Below are 24,444 nucleotides of genomic sequence, written 5' to 3'. Positions count from 1 at the left end.
GCCCATAAGGATAAGGTTAGATCAATGCAAGGCAAAGCCGGAGCTATAGCTAGTGAAGGTTGCAATCCTTTTAAGGGTCTGGCAATCTTTGGGGATTTTTTATTTTCCATCAGATCATGGTTGAAGGAAGTAGGGGTATATATACTCATGTTGTTTTTGTTTCTATTCCTTCTATATGCTGTGCTCCTTCTATATTGCCTGACTGGACGAGTAAACAGAGCCCAAGCAGATGACCTCATCTTCCTCGCTGAGATGAGACGCCCCGAAGCCCAACCCACGTACAAGAAACAGAGGATCCCAGACCGACCAATCTTCATGTCCTCCTTTAAGTCATCCCTCTGGAAGAACAGAGTCTACAAGTCAAGCCATGTTTTTTTTTCTTTTTATGGACTCATATGGACTGTAAAGATTGATTCATTTCCAAGTGTAAGAAGATTGAGATTCATCGAAGGACACATGGGAGCATGTGACAAAAGAGGAAGGACTGTTGTAGAAATTTTATTAAGATGTATTTAGTATGTATGTCACAGTGTCTCTCAGTGTTCGTTCCACTTACAGCTCGCTCTTAAGAGGGAACCAGAGCGAACCGGAATCGGTGAAGGACCACTGGTAGTGAAAAGCTTCCTGTGGATATAGAGAGATGTTCGCCAGCGAGGGCCCCTGCTTAATGCATAGACTTGTTGGTTTGGGGGGGATATGTTCACTCTGCGAAGACATTATCGGTTTGATACCTATCTGCCTTTGTGGACGGATGCACGCTCATGTCTTTCTATGTGTGTCTTTCTATGTGTTTGATCAGCACATGGAGGGACCATGAGCGTGTCCCTGCAGATAGTCTCCCATACACAGGAATGGTAGTATAATCTAGGCTATGTATTGTTCTCTGAACAATGCATAATAAGAATTCACACCAATGGTAGATGCGCCAATCTCACTACATGTAGGTTACAAAGGGCAGGAAGCTGTACACACTGGCCTGCACAGACATACCCAGACACTCCCCTAGTCATTGTTCCATTGGTTGAGATTTGTATAACACCTACTGTTTGAAGGAATGCCTGGGCTTGATTGGCTGAATTGAATAGCCACCAAGCCTCTATTGTTACCCCTGTTCTAAGTCCTATAAATAAACGTCACTCTCATTGTCACACTGGACTGTCTGTGGAGCTTGCAATGTGATAACAGCTGCTGTGTCTGTTTTACTTGGGAAGCACGAGTGCACTCACAATGCATTATACAAAAGAGCTGAAAAGTGTGCTTTTTAGCGCAAACAAAATTGGTTACGCATAGCGTATATTTGAATCTCCACCACAAGAGGAGGACTTCCTTTCCTCTCAAGGCCCACTTTATGCAGACACCATTGTTCCTATGCCACAGAACACACAAGAGGAGGAGGAGGATTCTGGCAGTTTAAAAGGCATTGAAGCAGAGGAAGACATACATCAAACAGTAAGAGATGGTTTTCCATCCCCAGAACCTTTGGGAGTAGTATGTGCCTGGGTGGAGGGCGCTCCAGATACTGTAATCCTCAGTGACCCCGAGGAGTCTGCTTCTTATGCCTCCATAAATCTGCGGTGTATGGGCACCCTCATGCTTCAAAGCCTGCGAAAGGACCCAAGAATACGTTGCGTAAAGGAGAAGGATCACTATTGGTTGGCAATCCTCCTTGACCACCGTTATGAGGGAAAAGTCTCAGAACTCCCATCCCCACAGAGAGTGCAGAAGATGAAATCTCTTGAAGACACCTTAAAGAGGAGTTTATCAAATGCTTTTCCCGACTCTGGTAGGTTACAGTGTCACGGAAAACGTAGTTTTGAGGCTTCTGTTGGTCAAGAGAGGAGCGGTCGCCTAAGTGATACATTTCCCAATTTTTTTAGTCCTCACCGCCCAGGGCATTTAGCTTCCACATTCCATCTGCAGTGTCTGCATCACATGATGGACAATTATCTAAGGGTGAAAACAGAGATGGAGAGCTTTCCAGCTGATGATGCACGGCTTACTGGGTCATGAGAATAGACCACTGGCCAGAACTTGCCCAGTATGCTATTGAGCTGCTGGGCTGCCCTGCATGCAGTGTGCTTTCTGAACGGACATTCAGTGATGCTGGAGGTTTTGTTACTGATCTGTCCAAAGACTCCATGGACCGTCTGACTTTTATCAAAATTAATCAGTCCTGGATTACCAGCAGCTATGAAGCCCCTGATGCTGAGGTCGCCGATTAAGTGTTTTTGGGATGTGGAATCTCTGCAGGACTTCTAGGCTGCCTAGCGTTGTGGGTGTTCATGTCATCTGGAAGAATGTTTTCGGTGTAGGTTTCATGGACACAATTAACACCCAAAGACCAATTTTTCCACACCTGTTTGACAGGTGCATATCATTGCAATTTTTGACAGGTGAAGGTGCCACCGACACCCAAAGTCCAATTTTTCCGAACCTGTTACTTCTATCCAGTCTGTGGAAGAGACACCAGAATTTATCAAAAAAATCTCTAATCTTGTTCCCAGTGCACTACATTGTGGCCTCATCATACAGACTGGCTCCCCAAGCTGTTGCTTACAAAATAATGAAAGCTTGCAGGGAAAATGTCATTTTTTTGGCTTTATAAATGCAATTATTGCTGCAGCAGCTTCTATACACAGTACAGATGTACCACTTTACAGGTAGACTAAGGTGACCCCCCCCACTAGGCACTATATTGAAAGGAATTTTTTTATGCTTTTACTTTAAGCATCAATAAATCACTGCTCATTTAAAAATTATGTTTTTTACAAACTTTTTTTTATTGATACATGTCCTCCAGGACAGTACCCGGATCCCCATAACCATTGTATGCCCAATTACTTAAATATAAGCCTTCAAAAGGGGCACTTTTGATTTGTCATGTTTGGGTCCCATAGACTTCAATGTGGTTGGTTATTTGATTCCGAACTTTTGCAATATTCAAAAGTTTTGATGCAAACCGAACAGGGTGTTGTTCAGCCCATCCCTATTCACTAACAGACAAATTTGAAAGGAAATTCCAATGCCTCTAATTTAATATTTGGTAATAGTTGTTATTATTATTAGTTAGTTAGTTATTATTTCAGATTTTCAAATTTTCGGGTTTTCAAATTTTCAGATTATTGTTCTTATTTTCAAATTTTCTTTCTTTTGAATTTTTAGATTTTCATTCCTATTTTTGAATTTTTCAAATTTTAGAATTTCCGAATTTCGAATTTTCACGTTTTCTGATTTTCGAATTTCTGAATTTTTGGAAAAATTTGTTAAACAGGCTTTCGTTAATTTTAATATTTCTGAATAAACAAATTTGTTGAATTTCATGGAAAAACGAATTTGAAACTAAACAATTTGCACATGTCTAGAGGCTTATCCTTCAGGATAACTGGGGATGCAACAACGCCACCTAAGGTCTGTTCCCTACAGGACCTCAGATGCAGGCATTTCCCTGATGGGTAGGACAAGACTTTAAAAAGTGACCTGCCTGGCCACAATAAAGGTACAATCTCTCCCTCCTCTTAATGGCACTCATCTCCGCAGAGAGATGTGTGAAGCCCAACTGCATGGGTTCTACTTCACTGGCAGACTCAGTACCAGGAGGCATGGGAGGTGAGGGAGGCAAGGGTGGGAATGCAAAGCTCGGTGCCAAACGTACAGGAGGCTTCCACAAGGGCTCCTTGAAGTTAGGGTTCTCAGTTGGCTCCTTTTCTGAGACCCCTTGAAGTTTCCTGCCTTTTGAGTGTAGCAATAACTCACGGTGGAGCTGCTGGTTTAAGCGGGTATGTTACCTTCACTTTGCTTCCCTCTGTTTCACCGGCACCGGGTCTAGGGGTTCCGTTGAGTTTACTGCTGGATGACACATGCACCAACACTGGAATACGTTTTCAATGCTTTATTAAACAGTCAAACTTTAGGAAGTAGCACGAAAGAGACGGAAAAGGAAACCTTCAGGAGAAACTCAAATATCTTCTTATAAGATCTTAGCAACAAATGTCCCGGTAGGATTCAGATAATTATGTGGAATGCATTCCCCTCGTGGGATACACTCTTTGCTCATCTGGATAGGCCTCTTTCACCGGTCTAGCAGCCAGTACACAGCACAAATCTAAAGTCTCTGCCACAGACTTGTTTGGGGGGTAAATCTGCACGATCCTCTGCCACAGGATGTATCAGATCTTCTGCAGTGAACAGTCAGTCACAGTGCCTGAACCTTTAAGTCGAACCGGCGACACTATGCTGTAGAATTACTTATTTTGGATACGTCCTGCAACCGAGTCACCAGGCCCCTCTATAGACCCGCACGCTGCGCAATCTCTCCAAGACGGGTCCTCCCCTGGGATCTTCTCGGCCGTCCAGCTTCGTCACACAGGACCGACAGCTCAGGACCATTCCTCGGCCACGGTGGTAGGCCCCAGACAAGCCTCTGGACCCACCCCTGCGCCGCAGCATCATGGGCCTCCCGATTGGAGGACCACGTGGTAGCTCCTTAACGCATACCAGTCGGCCAGGGGGGCCAGCAGGTGGCTGTAAAACAAACCCCAAAATATGGTGTCTGTCCCATAAATACCCCCTTTCCAGAATGCAACTCGAAGGACCACCTCCGGGACCTCCAGCGTGCCTCCGGGACAGAGGAGCATCTATACACTTCGACACTTTGCCCTTCCAACACTGACTAATGGTAACAGCGACACCCACCGGTCAGCACGGAAGTACACACAACGTCAGCCAAGCTGGAACAGAGGCAAACTTTTAACCTTCCTAACACGCAATTTACTAAATTTACCTAATCTGCGATAGATTGCAAATCTACCAGCGCTACATGAGCAAGAAGACGTTTCTGTAAAACCTTTAATACTTTAGCCATACCATCTGGTTCAGCCCTCTTCTGAGGGCACCGTGCTTTGAAATGCCCCGGCTCTCCACAACAATAAGCCCTCATGCACACAGGCTGTTAAAAAAAACGTTATGAAAACGCCAGTATCTTTGCAGTGACTTTTTTCAGCTTTTTTCAGCGTTTTTGCAATAGCGTTTTTTTTGCGTTTTTGAGCGTTTTTGAGCGTTTTTTTTTTTTTCAAATTTTTTTTTTTTTTTTTTCAATGGATCAAAAACGCTAAAAAACGTTGGTGAATGACGTTTTTGAACGTTTTTCAGCGTTTTTCAGCGTTAGAGCGTTTTTACAGCTGAAAAACCTCTATCAGAACCCACTGGTCCTGGGTTTTTTTTACAGCTTAAAAACGCCTATGCCACTTGCAGCTCAAAAACGCCTAGGTGGACATGAAGCCATAGACTAACATAGACAGGCCTTTTTAAGCTGCAAAAAAAGCTCAAAAAAGCAGCTGTAAAAACGTCCGTGTGCATGAGGACTAACACTTCCTTGGGTCAGGCTTCCTCATCTGCATATGAGTCTTGGCTTCCATTGCTCATAGCAAAGTTTGTTGCATCTTATCTTGGGATTGAACAAAATATGTGAGTAGCTCAACTGGGGCTGCTTCAGCGATATACTTGACAATAAGGGAGATGGAGTATTCCCCTGTTTCCGTCATCAAAGTGGACACCTTCTTTGCCTTGGGATTAGATCTTGACAGTTCTAGACCCTTGATTCTTTACACCAAACAAGTCCTCCTCTTTTCTCACTACTTTTACCAGCTTGGGATATGTAGGGACCTCTTGCATGCCTTTCAGTAAAGCCTCAACACAATTGGGTGGTTGAGCCTAGCACCCTGCAGGATTTATTCTAATCAAACTTGATCAGCCCCTTTTTCAGAATGATCTGATGCAATATCTGATCTCCCTTGTATTCTTGAGTGTGCTCAAACTTGTACATTAGATCAGGAAGTTTCCCCACTCTACCATAGACAGCACACAGGGCTTCAATGTAATCCATTGTTATGCAATCTGGTTTCCCCCTTCTTAGGCTACGGATGACATACGCCTTGGGGCTCCTAAGACTTTTACCTATCCTCTGTATTTTCACCACCTCTGGAACACTCCACTCTTCCACTGCTTGTATGGCCTGATCAATCCAGCTTTCAAACCTCTCCTCTCCACCAGGAGTGGAGAGGAGGGCACCGTGCGATCTAATTTCCGGGGCTTCCCCCAACGACTTGTAGATACCCGACTTAGACGGGGAAAGGGATCCTGCTTGAGGTCCAATAAATTGCTTGCAGTGAGATGAAAGGACAAACGGAACATTTTCATTATGTCTTCCCATCACACAGCCACGGCAGTCCAAATTACTACGGCAACTGGTGTTATTAGGAAGCCCCTCTGTGACCACAAATACAACCGTAAAATGGGAGGGGTGGTCTTCAATGACCAGGTGAGTTGCCCGTAAGGCCAGACGCTGGTACAAAAAAGTGTATATCTATTGCAATTGGCTCTGTTCAACACTTATGTACTATACAAAGCGTCAGGAAGAACTGGGTCCTTCCTAAAATTCCAGGAAGAGATCACCACAGCCCTTCTGTATCCAGAAGGTGCTGTGACCCAATTTCCCAGTCAAGATGCAGTGAGCCGGCCTCATGAGAGGCATTTTCCGGATGTCCTCCCTGGTACCCCCTCCCCAAAGAACACCCCAAAAAAGATCCCATGTCTGTAGCAAGCGCGGATACAGGCGTGACACCTGCTATTTTTGTCCCTCCTGTCCTGGCCAACCTGGTCTCTGCATTGAGGACTGTTTCCATCGCTATCACACACTAGTGGATTATTAGTATAGGGTACAGCATGGGACAGTCCTAGGGCACACTTTCACACAGGGTCTCAAAAGATGTTAGATGGCCATCGCATTTTGAGAGAGCCTAAGTTGGAAAATTTAGTTATAATAATAGTGTAAAAAAATTTAAAAAATACATAAAAAATAAAAAAAAAATAAAATAAAAAATAATAAATCCAAAAATAGTTGTCGTTTGATTGTTCTTGCTGTTTTATTGTATTTTATGCTATACTGTATTGTTTTATTGTTACTGTGTTTTAGTGTGTTTGCTTTGCAGGTCTGTCATTCTACTGTTTTACTGTACTGTTACTGTGATTTATTGTTAACCATTTTTTGCTTTGCAGGTACGCCATTCAGCTGCAGCACTGATTTGTTTATTTTGACAGAAACAGGGTTTGTTCTCATATGTAAATCAGCAACGCTAGTGCTGTAGGAGGTGAGAAAAGCATATATGCCGAAGCATAGGGGCAGGGGTGGACAGGGGTGGATCGCATATATCTTTATTCACTTTTCTTGGCAGAGATTTCTTCATCCACATCGATCAAAGTGAATGGAGGAATCTGTTAGGTTCTCTTTTTTCATGCAGCCCACAGGCTGCATGAAAAAAAAAGAACATTACAATATATGCCCAACAAGGACCAGCAACGTACTGGTATGTTGCCTGGACTTTCAGTGGTTATACCGGAATGATCCCTGCAGATTTAGGCATCATCTTGGTATTGTTTTTTTCAGCCGGCAGTTGGCTTTCATGAAAAAACAATCCTAGTGGCTAATTTACAAGCAGTGGGAGGGAATGTCCCCCCTCCCGCCGCCTTTCATGGTTTTCTCGGGCTCTCCTGTCCCACTGGGGAACCCGAGAATGCAGCCAGTAGTTCTGCCAGCTGACCATAGAGCTGATCGGAGACCAGAATGGCTCTAATTATCTCTATAGCCTAAGAAAACGGAAGCTACGAGCATTTCATGACTTCGGTTTCAAAAAATTAAAAGTGTAGCGCTATAAGCTCAGTAAATGTGTATGATAAATAAATCTATCACAATAATATGAAAAGTGAAAAACCTTATACAATTAATACAACTACTAAATAAAACTGTGGTGTATTAGATACACAAATATAACAGTGACTGTTATAAAAAAGCAATAACACATATGTGTATATAACACCTCAAATAATTGGTGAATAACATCAAAAAGTATATTGGTCCATATCATGTAAGTGAAAAAGGTCAAAGAAGTCTATGGTGATAGTGCAAAAGCGATGATGGGCGAATGCCTCCCAAATGCACAGGGGGATGATTAGACCCAATCAGGCAGGTAAGTGGACTGTGGTAGAACCGAAAGTGCACGAAAAGCTGAAATCAGTGCCAGGACCATCACCAGGAGAGTGTGGAGGCTTACCAGAGTTAAATGGCCTGAAATGGCATACGCCATACAGGTCAAAAAAGCTTGATGACCCACAGGTCTAGGTAGCTTGTCTGGTCAGATGTCATCTCCTCTCGGTAAAAAGGGAAAATCCGCACAGCATCCACATCGATAGATACACCACCATAGGCCAAATACGTATTGCATGGAAATAAAAATACTCACATAGCGTGATAACGTTTAACTTGGATTTATTAAAAAGTATTAAAAAACTCACATTTTCAGAAGATATGGAACAGCATAAAAATCACATAGCGGCAGTAGTGAGGGATCCACCCGACATGTTTCAACTAAACAGTCATCATCTGGGGTGTGGAACCCTCTCACCCCACCGCTCTATAAACAAATAATGACCCCCACTGGGAGTGTCCAAATACCGGAAACACATCAAATGACCATTACTTCCGGTTGTAGGGGTCATATGTCGCTATGACTTTTGTATTTAGAAATATATATATGCTATAGGGATCGGACTTTATTTGTTAATCAACATAGTTTATGAATAGTTACAAATAATATTATAATTTTGTATATTTTAATAGGCATTGGTCCGGATCGTCCGTCCGGAAACCAAGCCTCATTTTCAAAGTCTCTGTGTGAGTGGGCGTGAGCGCAATGACACCGCCGCGCTCCACACACGAATCAAAGCCTCACTTCCTTACAGCGCGGTGACGTCATTGCCGTGTCTCAAGAGCAGCGGCGATTCGCTCCGACTCGAGAGCCGAGCCTCACTCTCAGCAAGATGTCCATCGTGCCCTATAGGGACACCGCTGCATCCCAAGAAGTAAACCCATCCTCAGTAAGGGGCCGGCCTCAAAGACTGAAGTGTCAGCAGAGGTGGACAGCAGTGGGAGCGGAGATGGCAGAGTGTATGGGGGCTAAGATTGCTCAAATTGTTGAAAATTGGTAAAAAGAAATAAGAAAAAAAATAAAAAATATTAAAAATAAAAGGTTACATTTACAAAAAAATTTTTTTGAATTTAAAAACATTATTACAATGTTGAGCTTAAATGGGGGAGCATCCTCCCACCATTACCTGATATAAATAGTAAACTAAAAAATTGGATCTAACAGACACTACCAGTGAGAGGCATCCTTACATATTTAGGAAACTAGCAGCCAAGTGGCCCAAATCGCATATAAAGTGCATGTATTTAGTTCAAAAACCATATACAGTACATGTATATAGTTCAGAAAACCCATAAGGATAGTAAATCATAAAGTACATTTAGTTAATTTAAAAAACAAAAACCCTAAATTTGATAAATCGTAAATAATATTATAGAAAACATGCCAGTATCGAAATATATTACACATGACCATACTTAATTAAAAACGAGAGATCATATCAATGGCTAGGCCTGATTGATAAAAGAGTTGATGTCCCATTCAACGTTAATACCCTGTGGGAAATGGGACCCCAACTCGTATATCCAGTATGTCTCCAAACGGGAGACACCCCTAAGAGTCGACCCCCCCCCCTGCCAAGGGGCCACGTATCTATCTATGACAAGAAACTGAGTACCTGCAGGATTTCGGTCATGAAATTCCCTATAATGCCTAGGGACAGTATGCTTAGTACTGCCTGCCTTGATGAGATTAATGTGCTCTGAAACTCATACAGTAAATGATCTAATAGTACGGCCTACATATTGTTTGCCACAAGGGCAAGTTAGGAGATACACTATCCCCGTGGTGGCGCAAGTACAAAATTGTTTAATCGCATATGTTCGGCCAGTGACAGTGGAGGAAAAACTATGGCTTGCCCTTCTCCCGCAGGTGTTAAACTGGCAAACCAAACATTTTTTACAGGGATAACCAGTTGTTTGGAGACATACTGGATATACGAGTTGGGGTCCCATTTCCCACAGGGTATTAACGTTGAATGGGACATCAACTCTTTTATCAATCAGGCCTAGCCATTGATATGATCTCTCGTTTTTTAATTAAGTATGGTCATGTGTAATATATTTCGGCCCAAATACTGGCATGTTTTCTATAATATTATTTACGATTTATCAAATGTAGGGTTTTTGTTTTTTAAATTAACTAAATGTACTTTATGATTTACTATCCTTATGGGTTTTCTGAACTATATACATGTACTGTATATGGTTTTTGAACTAAATACATGCACTTTATATGCGATTTGGGCCACTTGGCTGCTAGTTTCCTAAATATGTAAGGATGCCTCTCACTGGTAGTGTCTGTTAGATCCAATTTTTTAGTTTACTATTTATATCAGGTAATGGTGGGAGGATGCTCCCCCATTTAAGCTCAACATTGTAATAATGTTTTTAAATTCAAAAAAATTTTTTTGTAAATGTAACCTTTTATTTTTAATATTTTTTATTTTTTTTCTTATTTCTTTTTACCAATTTTCAACAATTTGAGCAATCTTAGCCCCCATACACTCTGCCATCTCCGCTCCCACTGCTGTCCACCTCTGCTGACACTTCAGTCTTTGAGGCCGGCCCCTTACTGAGGATGGATTTACTTCCTGGGATGCAGCGGTGTCCCTATAGGGCACGATGGACATCTTGCTGAGAGTGAGGCTCGGCTCTCGAGTCGGAGCGCATCGCCGCCGCTCTTGAGACACGGCAATGACATCACCGCGCTGTAAGGAAGTGAGGCTTTGATTCGTGTGTGGAGCGCGGCGGTGTCATTGCGCTCACGCCCACTCACACAGAGACTTTGAAAATGAGGCTTGGTTTCCGGACGGGCGATCCGGACCAATGCCTATTAAAATATACGAAATTATAATATTATTTGTAACTATTCATAAACTATGTTGATTAACAAATAAAGTCCGATCCCTATAGCATATATATATTTCTAAATACAAAAGTCATAGCGACATATGACCCCTACAACCGGAAGTAATGGTCATTTGATGTGTTTCCGGTATTTGGACACTCCCAGTGGGGGTCATTATTTGTTTATAGAGCGGTGGGGTGAGAGGGTTCCACACCCCAGATGATGACTGTTTAGTTGAAACATGTCAGGTGGATCCCTCACTACTGCCGCTATGTGATTTTTATGCTGTTCCATATCTTCTGAAAATGTGAGTTTTTTAATACTTTTTAATAAATCCAAGTTAAACGTTATCACGCTATGTGAGTATTTTTATTTCCATGCAATACGTATTTGGCCTATGGTGGTGTATCTATTGATGTGGATGCTGTGCGGATTTTCCCTTTTTACCGAGAGGAGATGACATCTGACCAGACAAGCTACCTAGACCTGTGGGTCATCAAGCTTTTTTGACCTGTATGGCGTATGCCATTTCAGGCCATTTAACTCTGGTAAGCCTCCACACTCTCCTGGTGATGGTCCTGGCACTGATTTCAGCTTTTCGTGCACTTTCGGTTCTACCACAGTCCACTTACCTGCCTGATTGGGTCTAATCATCCCCCTGTGCATTTGGGAGGCATTCGCCCATCATCGCTTTTGCGCTATCACCATAGACTTCTTTGACCTTTTTCACTTACATGATATGGACCAATATACTTTTTGATGTTATTCACCAATTATTTGAGGTGTTATATACACATATGTGTTATTGCTTTTTTATAACAGTCACTGTTATATTTGTGTATCTAATACACCACAGTTTTATTTAGTAGTTGTATTAATTGTATAAGGTTTTTCACTTTTCATATTATTGTGATAGATTTATTTATCATACACATTTACTGAGATTATAGCGCTACACTTTTAATTTTTTTTGTTTTCTTACCCTGAGTCTACGGGTGTGTTGTCTGCTGCTCCGGTGCTCTCCCCCCTTTTTCTCAGCGCAGCACTGTACTTATCCTTTCCATTAACCCATGACTTCGGTTTCGCCAGATAAAAACAACGCCATTGGGAAATTGAGAAAGCATCTTTAACACCGATCTTGGTGTGGTCAGAAGCTTTACGGGCAGAGGAGAGATCTAGAGTCTAACAGACCCCAAATTTTTCAAAAAAGAGTACCTGTCACTATCTATTGCTATCATAGGAGATATTTACATTCCCTGTGATAACAATAAAAATTATAAAAAAATTAAAGCGACAGTGTAAAAATAAAATAAAAAAACAAAATATATAATAAAAAAAACGTCAGATCAAGGGCAGTAATTTTGGAAGTAGACCTCCTCTGTAAATCTAAAGTGGTAACCTAAAAAGGCTTTTAAAGGCTTTTAAAAATGTATGTAGTGCGTTGCCGCTGAACGAGTGTGCATAATTTTAAAGCACATCGTGTTTGGTATCTATGTACTCGGCATAAGATCATATTTTTTTTTACCAAACATTTGGGCAATTTAGTCTGTTTTTGTGCATTAGAATTCAAAAGGTTTTTTTTCCCCAAGAAATTGCGTTCAGGAAATCACTGCGTAAATACTATGTGAAAAAAGAAATTGTGACACTCACCATTTTAATCTGTAGGGCCTCTGATTTTAAAAATATATAATATTTGGGGGTTCAAGTGAATTTTCTAGCAAAAAAATGTTTTTTTTTCATGTAAACAAAAAGTGTCAGAAAGGACTTCAAGTGGTTAAAAGAAGGGGTGATGCGTGGCATAAGCTTCTAATATTGGGCATAAAATGCCAGGACAGTTCAACCCTCCCCCCCAAATGACCCCATTTTGGAAAGTAGACACCCCAAGCTATTTGCTGAGAAGCATGTTGAGTTCATGGAATATTTTATATTTTGGCATAAGTTTCGGGAATATGACAGCATTTTCTTCTTTTTTTTTTTACACAAAGTTGTCACTAAATGATATATTGCTCACACATGCCATGGGTATATGTGAAATTACACCCCGAAATACATTCAGCTGCTTCTCCTGGGTGTGGGTATACCACATGTGTGGGACTTTTTTTCAGCCTAGCTGCATACACCACCTTCAGGCTTTCTGAGGGTGTAAATTTCACTCCTCACTACCTATCACAGTTTTAGAGGCCATGAAATGCCAAGATAGCACAACCCCCCCCCCCCAAAATGACCCCTTTTTGGAAAGTAGACACCTCAAGCTATTTGCTGAGAGGCATGTTGAGTACTTTGCAGATCTCGCTTTTTTTTCACAAAGTTTTAAAAATTGAAAAAAGAAAAAAAAATACATTTTCTTTTCTGCAAAATACTCACCATGCCTCTTAGCAAATACGTTGGGGTATCTACTTTCTGAAAAGCCCAAGGTTCTTTTTCTTAGCTGGGCAGCTGTCCGATTTGCCCACAGTCAAAACAGTGTCTCTCTATGGTAGGCCTCAGGGCCCACTGCAGGAGGGTAGACTTGTGTGAGAGTCTTGGTTGAGGGGGCAGCGTTGTCTAGGGACTCATCTGGTGGAGAGGAGGCAGGACTGGGGATCCTGGAAACTCAGTGTCAGGAGCGTGTAACACTCCTGATCCTTGAGAGCTGCTGGTCTCATTCCACCATCCTGGTTTTGATTGTGATACATTCTCCCTGTTTGTTTGTCCACTTGCAAGGTGATTGATGTGGCCAATCTCTAGGTGGAAACCAAATCTTAGTTAAGCCAGCTAAGCCTGCAGTCTCATGCTTGTGATATTGAGCTTGTAACATAAGCCCCAAGCTCCCTGTTTGTCTGCTCAGCTGATTGTATTTATGGCCTCGGATATTGACTATTCTCGGAACTCTGCCTTTTGACTATGGCTTTGACCCTGATTATTGTAAACCTTGCCTGCCTTGTACCTGGACTGTCATTGAACCACTCTGCCTGTCTGCCAACCACAAGTACCTGTTTGCTTTGCTCAGTTTGCGCCTGTCCTGACATTGTAGACAGGCTCTATAGCATTGTGCATAAGTCCTGTGAGCAACCAAAAACTGGTAGGCCTGCTTGCCTTATGGGAAAGGGGGCTTCTATAGGTGAGGAACATAGAAGCCAGCTATAGTGCCTGATCACCTGCATTAGGGAAAAGCGTAACACTCAGGGTGCCTCGGCAGCTTTCTTCTTCCATTAGGGAATAATCATGAAGGCCTCATGCACTAAGGTTTCTGCTCCCTCCAGGGTGGCTGGTTCACGTTCTGGCTCCCACTGTCATAGCTCAGAAGGACATTTGAAAGATAATTGCTTCTTTAAGATTGCTTGGATAATCTCCTCATCCAGTCATAGCTGACATACTAGGAATCGTTTGTGTGTGAACATTTTAAAAGAGGTCTCTGGGACGTGGAGTGTACTCTGGAATTGGGCCCAATAGGCCTCTGGTGATACTGCATAGAAGTCCAGCACTGCCCTTTATATATTTTCATAATTCCAGCCCCCCTGTCTAGCAGCTTTACAACATGGAAGGTTTAATCTGTGGCTGGGGTTTCCAGTGGCTCACACTGGTGTTTAAATTACTGAAAGAACCTTTCCACATCTCCTGTACCCTCGTGGTATGGTTTAAAGTCCTACCTAGAGACTGTGGGGATCTCCCATACTGCAGGGGCTGGCACATAGTTAGCTGTGCAGTTCTTCACAACCTCCCACTCTCTTTGCCTCTTTTGTGCCTTTTCCATGACTGCAAGTTTCTTTTCTGTTGTAGCATCCTATCCCAGAATGGCCATTTATTTTATGTAACAGAAAGCCCATGATCTGTTACTAGCTTGCCCTGGGAGCTCTGGTATATTCTCCCTGAGTACTGCTTGACCCATGTCATTGCTAAAATCTTGCTGTTGGCTGGCTTCCTCGAGCATCCTTACCAGCGGTTCCTTGTTAAGTCCCCTGGAACTGAGGTCCAACTCTTGGGCTCTGGCGTTTCTTAAAGGCTGGTTGGCTTCCAATGTCGTTATTCTGGTGAGTCTGTGTCCATGGTATGCAGGCTCTCATCAGCTATCTCAAGTTATCTTGTCCCGTAGTTTGTGATTAACTAGGAGTGCAGACAGAGAGCACACAGAGGCAAATCACAGATAACTGGATGTAGACTATGTATGTGTTGTATTTACATAGAGGGGTGAGGACCTGGGGGTGGGAACAGGAAGTAGGAAGGTATAAAATGAATCTAGAAGAAAAAGGTTACACATGCGGCTCTCTGCTGGCTGGAATAAACAAGTTTTCTACAAGATCCATCTGACTATTCATCATTGCTTCTACAAAATCTATGCCAGACATGCTTGCATTTATTGGGGGACTTGGGTACACAGGAGGGGAGATAATAGGGCACAGCACAGAGAAATAATCCACAGGGCAGCAGTGGAGCACAGCAGGGCTACCCCATCTATGAAGTAGTGATATGGCACAGCAAGGGAAAATTATTCTCAGGGCAGTAATACAGCACAGCAGGGGGTAAACAGTCCACAGGGCAGCAATATGATACAGAAAGGGGCAATGATCCTCCAGGTGGTAAAGTGGTACAGCAAGGAGAAATAATACTGAGGACAGTAAAATGGTATGGCAAGGGTTAACAGTCCATGGAGTGGTGATATGGCACAGCAAAGGGAGATAGGCCACAGGACAACAATATGGCAAACCAAAAGGGAAAAATTATCCTCAGGGCACTGAGATGGCACAGCAAGGTTTTACAGTCCACAGAGTGGCAATACGTGCTTGAATCTTTCTGCTTGAACCTTTCTGTATTGCCCTATGTTGTGCCTAACTCTGAATAGGTAAGCTGACCCCTTAAGAGTTCCCTTCACTGGAACTAAGGGACAAAGCCCAACCCCTGAAAAACAACCCCAAACCATAATCCCCCCTCCACCAAATGTTTTGGACCAGTGCACAAAGAAAGGTCCATAAAGACATGGATGAGAGAGTTTTGGGTGGAGGAATTTTACTAGTCTGCACAGAGTCCTGACCTCAACCTGATAGAATAACTTTGGGATGAAATAGAGTGGAGACTGCAAGCCAGGCCTTCTCATCCAACATCAGTGCCTGACCTCACAAATGCTCTTCTGGAAGAATGGTCAAACATTCCCATAGACACACTCCTAAACCTCGTGAACAGACTTCCCTGAGGAGTTGAAGCTGTTATAGCTGCAAAGGGTGGGCCAACTCAATAGTGAACCCTATGGACTGGGATGCCATTAAAGTTCATGTGGGGGTGGAGTCAAGCTGGAGACCTGAGCGGACGTGTCTGAGTAGAGCCCCGCTTGTGCCTGTATAATTTATCCATTTTTACGGGTCTTTTGCCGTAATTTTAACCTATCCAGCAGTGGATGATACCCGGGCATGAGAAGAGGGAAGTCCGGCTCCAGGAAGAAAGGTGGATACACTTCTAAAGTTTACCCGCAGCTGAAGCCACAGAGGCCGGTAGGCCCGACAAGCCGCGCGCACATGGCGTCTCAAACCATCCCCACAGATCCGGGATCAGAAGAGGATCGCTTTCAGGCTCTTATGCTGGCTATCTCCAGCTGCCAAAACACCCTAACAGCCAAAATTGACACCCTGCAAATGGATTTTGGGCTACTGCGCAGGGATATGGACAAGATGCGGGACCGCAAGAATGAGGCGGAGCGGCGTATTGGCGACTCAGAGGACGCTGCTCGAGATACCCGGGCCTCCATTCATACACTACAAGCAAAGGTTAAGGTTCTTGAATCGCGTGCAGAAGACAGCGAGAACCGTAGCCCTAGGAACAACCTACGGCTGATAGGTCTACCAGAAGGCGCTGAAGGACAAGACCCTATGGCTTTTACGGAGACCTTGCTCCACACCCTGCTTCCGCAGGCCTCATTCTAACCACACTTCGTTGTGGAATAAGCTCACAGGATGCCGCCTATGCGGGGCCACCGGGGGCCCCCCCACGTACCTTCATCTTCCGGCTGCTAAACTTCCGCAACAGAGACCTGATCCTCCGGGAGGCTCGGAAGGTGGCGGAGCTTCGTTTTGAGAACACCAAGATTATGCTGTTCCCGGACTACTCCATTGATACCCAGAGGCTCCACAGAACCTTCGATCATGTCACGGCACAGCTACACCTGAAAGGCCTTAAGTATAACATGCTATTTCCGGCTTGCCTTAGGGTGTTGGATGGAGAGTCCGTCTGACACTTCACCTCGCCGGAGGAGGTTGGATACATGGATACATTGCCTTAGGATTGGAGAGGACAGGACTAGTTTATTCAGGTTTGATTTTACACTTGGCCAGTAATACATCTCATTGCTTCTCCCATGCTCTTTCATACATGGAGGTCCGGTGTCATCACTACCTACCATGCTGCATGACTTTTTGCGCTACCTTGCTCTCTACAAACTAACTGCCCCCCCCCCTCCTTTTTTTTGCTCCATTTTAACTGATCTGATTAGGGATGACGGAACTGTGGCAGTGTATGGATCCCTCCTGTTTTTCCATGGATCCCTGATGGGGCCTACACGAATACTTTAATTCTTCTTTTCCACGTTATATGGCCGGTGAGGTAGTGCAGGTTTGCAGTGTATTTCAGCTGGGAGAGATGATGAATGACGCCGATGTGAGATATCCTCCGGGGGGGGGGGGTTATAAGTTACTGGGGTGTATATTGCTGGCCTGACTAAAGTTTGTGCCCCTAGTCACGGCTAGGTGTTTTTTTATTTTTACAGTTTTGCATAGATCCCTACCATAACTATTTTTATCCTCAGGTTACAGGCGAAGGACTCTGGACTACTCCGAACTCTCTGTCCGCCCCTATGTGTGTTTGGTGGTCGTCTGGGTTTTTCTCTACCTCATAGGAGACTTTCCTAGGCTATAATGGGTCGAGTTTTGGGAATATGCACGCTGAGTTCCCCAACGGTTGTGCGGGGTGGGAGGGGCTGGGGTTTATATGTTAAGAACCCTTTTGCTTTTTTGTTTGATTGTTCTCCTTTTTTTCCCTCTTTTTTATGTTAACCCTTTTTAAGTTTGTGTTCAATGTACGCAGTGATTTCAATTGGACGTCCAATATTTCACAAAGAGATGCCTTCATCTTAGATATCTTGTGTTTCCCTCTGGGTTGGTCTGACTGTCGGTTCCCCCTCATTTATTTGAGTCCCGGGCTGCTATGACTGGTATAAGACTAATTTCATGGACTGAATAATAGGATCAAACGCTCCCTGGTTATGGCCTACTTGAAAAAATACACGCCACATATTTGCATATTGCAAGAGACCCACTTAGTGGGGCGCAGAGTCCTTTCCCTTAAAAAACCCTGGGTGGGGCATTACCATCACTCCACTTATTTTGAATATGCCCGGAGAGTGAGCGTCCTAATACATAATGCATTGCCCTACTCCCTGCTTGACATTAAGACCGACCCGGAGGGTAGATATGTCCTGTTACATGCTGTAATTGATAATGTTGAAATGCTGCTCTTGGGATTATATTTACCTCCACCAGCCAATATGTCCTTACTCAAATCTCTGATCCCTGTCCTTGCCTCCTACTCTACTGATAATCTAATTATAGCAGGGGATTTTAATATGACTCCCTACCCATCCATGGATAGACTTCCCCCGGGCATGGGCACCGACTCCCCCTTAAATAAATGGGCTTCCCTCTATGGCCTGACAGACGTATGGCGATGGAGGTTTCCTGATGTGAAGGCTCTTACTTGCCAATCAGCCTCCCACAGTTTTCTGTCCAGAATAGATTTAATGTATGTCAGTGGGGGGCTGCTTCCTAAGGTACAGGAGGTGGCCATGCTCCCCAGGGGCATATCAGATCACCCCCCTGTGCTCCTGTGTCTGCGGACTCAAACCCCCCCAGCGGAGAGAGACTTTGGCACCTCTCTCACTACTGGATCTCTGAGGAGGTTATAGAAGATGAAATTTCTGACAGCATCTCTGAATATTGGGTGACCAATGCTAGATCCACTACATTGCCTATTAGGTGGGATGCCTTTAAGGCTTATATCCGGGGGGGGTTATCTAACTTCTATCGCCCGTGTTCGCAATGAGGCTAGGTTGTCGCTGGAAAGGGCAGAAGCTAAGGCACTAGAATTGGAATCTGATTACATCCTGACCCAAAACCTGATCACCCGAGTAGATATGCGGGCAGCCTACTGAGAGGTAATGCTTCTTCGGGTGGCTGGTGCCAAAAAACAGCAGCTGACACAAACAAAGCGGATCTTTGAACAGGGGGAGAAGACAGGCCGGTTGTTGGCTTGGTTGGCTAAAGAACAACAGCCGGTAACCGCCATTGCCCGATTAAGGGAAACAGATGGAACACTGGTAACGGATCCGGTGCTCATTAATGCTCGCTTGACTTTGTATTACAGCACCCTATACTCTTCTAAAGCTGACTACTCAGAAATGGAACTAGACTCCTTTCTGGATCAAATTATTTTTCCAACTCTTACTGAGGAGGCCCGTTCCCACCTAGATAGCACCATTACTCTAGCGGAGGTCAAGCTCACATTGAGTGAACTTCAGGCGGGGAAGACCCCTAGGGCAGATGGCCTTCCACCTGAATTCTACAGACAATATGGGGAGCAATTACTACCCAGGTTGCATGAGATGATGGTGGGAGCCCTAGAAGCAGGCAGTCTTCCTGATTCTATGGCAGAGGCAGTTATAGTTGTCATCCCCAAACAGGGTAAAGATCCTGAATTATGTACCTCGTACCGCCCCATTTCTCTATTGAATGCAGATGCCAAGATTCTCACCAAAGTGCTAGCTAGACGACTAAATGAGGTTATTCTTACAATAATACATGAGGACCAGACCGGTTTCATGCCCGGTAGGGGGACGGATATTAACCTTCGTAGACTGTATACTGTCCTGGGGGCAGGGGATTTCCTCAGCCGGTTCGACACAGTGGCCTCCCTGGATGCAGAAAAAGCATTTGATTCAGTGGAGTGGTGCTACCTATGGGAGGCCCTACGTCATTTTGGCTTTGGCCCTAAATTTATTTCATGGATACAGGCCCTGTATGATTCCCCCAAGGCCAGGGTCCGCACAGGATCGACCCTTTCCCCAACCTTCCGCTTACATAGGGGTACCAGGCAGGGCTTCCCACTGTCCCCTGCCCTCTTTGCGCTGGCCATCGAGCCAATGGGCATTCTTTTGCGCTCCTCCCCTCTAGTCAAAGGTATACCGCTGGGTTCGGTTCAAGAGAAGATTTCTTAATACGCAGACGATACCCTGCTGTATCTTAGGAATGAAACGGACTCTCTAGGGACAGCTTTAACACTGATAGATATATTTGGAAGATTTTCTGGTATTCGGGTAAATTGGGGGAAATCTGTGTTCTTTGCACTGCACCCAGAGGAGGCGTCTATACCGCCGAATACCCCTCTTCAGAAGGTTTCACAATTTAGATATCTGGGAATAGAGATCCATAGAGACCTGTCCAAATTTATCCCTCTTAACCTGACCCTGACGATGTCACTTCTGACTCAGAGATGTGTTGTTTGGAAATCACTGCCCCTCACCCCAGTTTGAAGGGTCAACCTTATTAAAATGTCGATGCTTCCCAAACTTTTATACATTTTCAGGCAGACACCGGTGCATATCCCACAAACCTTTTTTAAAAAACTTGACAAGTTAATTATCTCATTTGTATGGAATGGTAGCGACCCCAGAATTGCTAAATCTACCCTCCAACTGCCAATAACACTGGGTGGTCTTGCCCTGCCGTGTTTTAATAAGTATTATTGGGCGGTCACAGTGAGATGGTGGCTGTCGGAGCAGCCAGCCAACCCTGCCCCAACTTTAGAGGCGGCGTTGCTTGGGTAATACTCTGAGCTAAGAAATTTAATACACCGGGGACCCAAATCGAACCCGAACATCACTCCTCCGATAAGAACTACACTTTAAGTTTGGGAGTCTGTCCGAACTAAGACCCGGCCATCTAACAGTTGATCCGCCCGAATTCCGTTATGGGGGAACCCGCGGTTACCACACTTCCGGACGATCCCTGATCCTGTGCTTTGGGCCCGGTATGATAATATAGTATTAGCTGATTAGCTGATATAATGACCCCTACAGGTTTGACCTCATTTGATAAGTTGAAACATCGAAAGAGCTTACCCAACTGCTTGTTTTTTAGGTACCTACAGCTCCGCCATGCGTATTGTTTCCAATTTCCTACACCCCCGGTGCTGATAACCACTGGAATAGAACATCTTTTGAGCGCGGCAGAGGAGACTAGGCCCTTATCTGCTTTATATTCTATTTTGGCTACACTAGATACCTCCAAGGTTTCGCAGTTGTTCTCGGTATGGCAGGGGGATGTGCCGTCACTGGCGGATGATGACTGGGAGGAGGGCATTCAGCAGTATCTCCCTCTGGTGGTGCCTGCACGTGATCGGATTATCCAGCTTAAATTTTTACATAGAGCATACTTTTCACCGAAACGCCTAGCTAGGATATACCCGAATACTAGTCCGACCTGCCCCAAGTGCTCCTTGGAGGAGGGATCATTCTTCCATAAGGTCTGGTCATGTCAACACATACAGTCCTTTTGGAGGGGAGTGGTGGTCGTGATTAATTCTGTCAGCAAACTAACACTACCATGTGATCCAATCCCGCTGCTGCTGGGAGTAGTGGATAATTTACCGGCCCCACAATACAAGAAGATGTTTGTGTTTTATACAGTCTTCTACGCCAGAAAGGCTATTCTGCTCAAGTGGAAGGGGGTTGAGCCACAGACGATACAACAATGGAAAAAGCTTATTAACAACGCCCTTCCACTGTACAAACTAACCTACCTAGGCCGAAACTGCCCAAAAAAATTTACCAAAATATGGGGCTCTTGGGTTCGTGAAGAACAGCTGACCCTTGACTGAGACCGGGGCTCTAGGGATAACCGCCTTTATCCCCTGAAGGGTTTTGGATAGCCCAGTCTAGGATGATGATGTTATGCCTTTATGAGGGGAATTCATACAGATAGAATTAAGTTATGTGACTCCTGACTCAGGGAAACCAATATATGTCTATCTATGAGCAGATTTGATCTAAGCATGTATAGACCTCCAACCTTTTCGGCGGCTGGTGTGAGAATTTACGGATCGGGTTTCCGGTCCTTTTTCTCCCTCCCCCACTTACCTGCTCCTCTTCTGGTTGTAATACTTGACTGCTAGAAGGCTATTGATTTTTATCTGCTTTTGATGTGTATGAGCTCACTGAGTATTGTATGTACACTATTTTTTGTTTTCCCTTTTTTTCTGTACTTGGTCAGGGCTCCTTTTGCATGAATTACTGCATCAATGTGGTGTGTTTCCACAGTACTGTACATGGACATACTTTTCAGTAAACCAACATTTCTGTATTAAAAATCCTTTTTTTTATTGGTCTTGTGACAGACTCACCCGAGACAGAGGCATCTGAGGGAGCTACAAGCATTTAGGAAGATATTCTGTTATGTAATGCAAAAGGACATTACATAACAAAATATCTTCCTAAATGCTTGTAACTCCCTGAAATGCCAGGGCTCATAGTCGGTAGGGAAGAGACTAGCATTCAGTCCCCTCCAAAAGCCTCTGTCCCGGGTGAGTCTGTCACAGGTCTTATGTAGGGATGAGCCGAACACCCCTCAGGTTCGGTTCGCACCAGAACTTGAGAACAGGCAAAAAATTTGTGGGAACCCCGTTAAAGTCTATGGGTCACAAACATGAAAAGTCAAAAGTGCTCATTTACTTTAAAGGCTTTTATGCAAGTTATTGTCATAAAAAGTGTTTGGGGACCTGGGTCCTACCCCAGGGGACATGTATCAATGCAAAAAAAAGTTTAAAAAACGGACGTTTTTTCAGTAGCAGTGATTTTAATAATGCTTAAAGTGAAACAAAAAAATGAAATATTCCTTTAAATATTGTGTCCTGGGTGTGTCCTTAGTATGCCTGTAAAGTGCATCTTTCCCGTGTTTAGAACAGTACCACAGCAAAATGAAATTTCTAAAGGAAAAAATGTCATTTAAAACTGCTTGTGGCTGTAATGAATTGTCGGATCCCTGCAATATAGATAAAATTCATTGAAAAAATTGCATGGGTTCCCCCCAGTCTATCACCAGGCCCTTTGGGTCTTGTATGGATATTAAGGGGAACCCCGCACCAAAATTTAAAAAAAAATGCGTGGGAGTCCCCCCGAAATCCATACTAGGCCCTTCAGGTCTGGTATGGATATTAAGGGGAACCCTGCGCTAAAATAAAAAAAATGGCGTAGGGGCCTCCCCAAAAAATCCATACCAGGCCCTTCAGGTCTAATATGGATTTTAAGCGGAACCCCAAGCCAATTTTTTTTTTTAAATGGCGTAAGGGTCCCCATCCAATAACCCTTGCCCAGTGGTTGTGGGGGTCTGCGGACAGGGGCTTATCAGAATCTGGAAGCCCCCTTTAACAAGGTGACCCGGAGATCCCAGGCCCTTCCTATGTGAATGGGTATCGGGTACATTGTACCCCTACACATTCACCAAAAAAAGTGTCAAAATGGTAAAAATGACAGAAGACAATTTGGGACAAGTCCTTTATTTAAAAAAAAAAAGTGTCCCGCGATGTCTATTCATCTTTGATCACAGCGTCCGACGACCCGAGCAAAAAAAAAAACTGAAATAAACTCTACCTCCATGGGAGGCTCCTGTTGACTGCAGGCTTTCTGTATTGACACCTGTTATATAGCTAAGGGCGGAGCCACCTGGTGACATAAGCCTGGGACCCCACCCCTTCTGACGTCATGTGACATCACGTAACCACTATGATCGAAGATAAATGGACATCGCGGGACACTTTTTAAAAAAATTAATAAAGGACTTGTCCCAAACTGTCTCCTGTCATTTTTACCATTTTGACACTTTTTTTGGTGAATGTGTAGGGGTACAATGTACCTGATACCCATTCATATAGGGGGGGCCGTTATCTGGGGGTCCCCATGTTGAGGACATGTGGCCTGGTATGGTTCAGGAGGGGGGTGCACTCTCTCGTCCCCCCCCTTCCCTGCGGCCTCCCAGATTGCATGCTTGGATAAGGGTCTGGTATGCATTTTGGGGGGCTTACACCTTTTTTTTGGCTCGGGGTTCCCCTTAAAATCTATATCAGACCTGAAAGGCCTGGTATGGATTGGGGGGGACCCCTATGCCATTTTTTTTATTTTGACGCAGGGTTCCACTTAATATCTATACCAGACCCAAAGGGCCTGGTAATGGACTGAGGGGGCACCCATGCCGTTTTTTTCAGTGATTTTTATGTATATTGCCAGGATCCGGCAATACATTACAGCCGCGAGCAGTTTTAAATTAAATTTTTTCCTTTACAAATGTCATTTTGCTGCTCTCATACATAAAACTATGTACGGCTGCCGTGTAAGCAGCCTTACATAGTGTGGGACGTGGACTCAGCCTCCTGAGCCATGATTGGCCAAGGGCACCCTGCCTTTGGCCAATCATGGCTCTCACAGCAGAGCGCGCTGTGATTGGCCAAAGCATGCAGGTCAGGTGCATGCTTTGGCCAATCAGCAGCCGTC

Source organism: Aquarana catesbeiana, linkage group LG01, assembly GCF_042186555.1.
Source record: "Aquarana catesbeiana isolate 2022-GZ linkage group LG01, ASM4218655v1, whole genome shotgun sequence".
Lineage (NCBI taxonomy): Eukaryota > Metazoa > Chordata > Amphibia > Anura > Ranidae > Aquarana > Aquarana catesbeiana.
The sequence above is the reverse complement of the archived record's forward strand: the minus strand, read 5'-3'. Positions refer to the sequence as shown.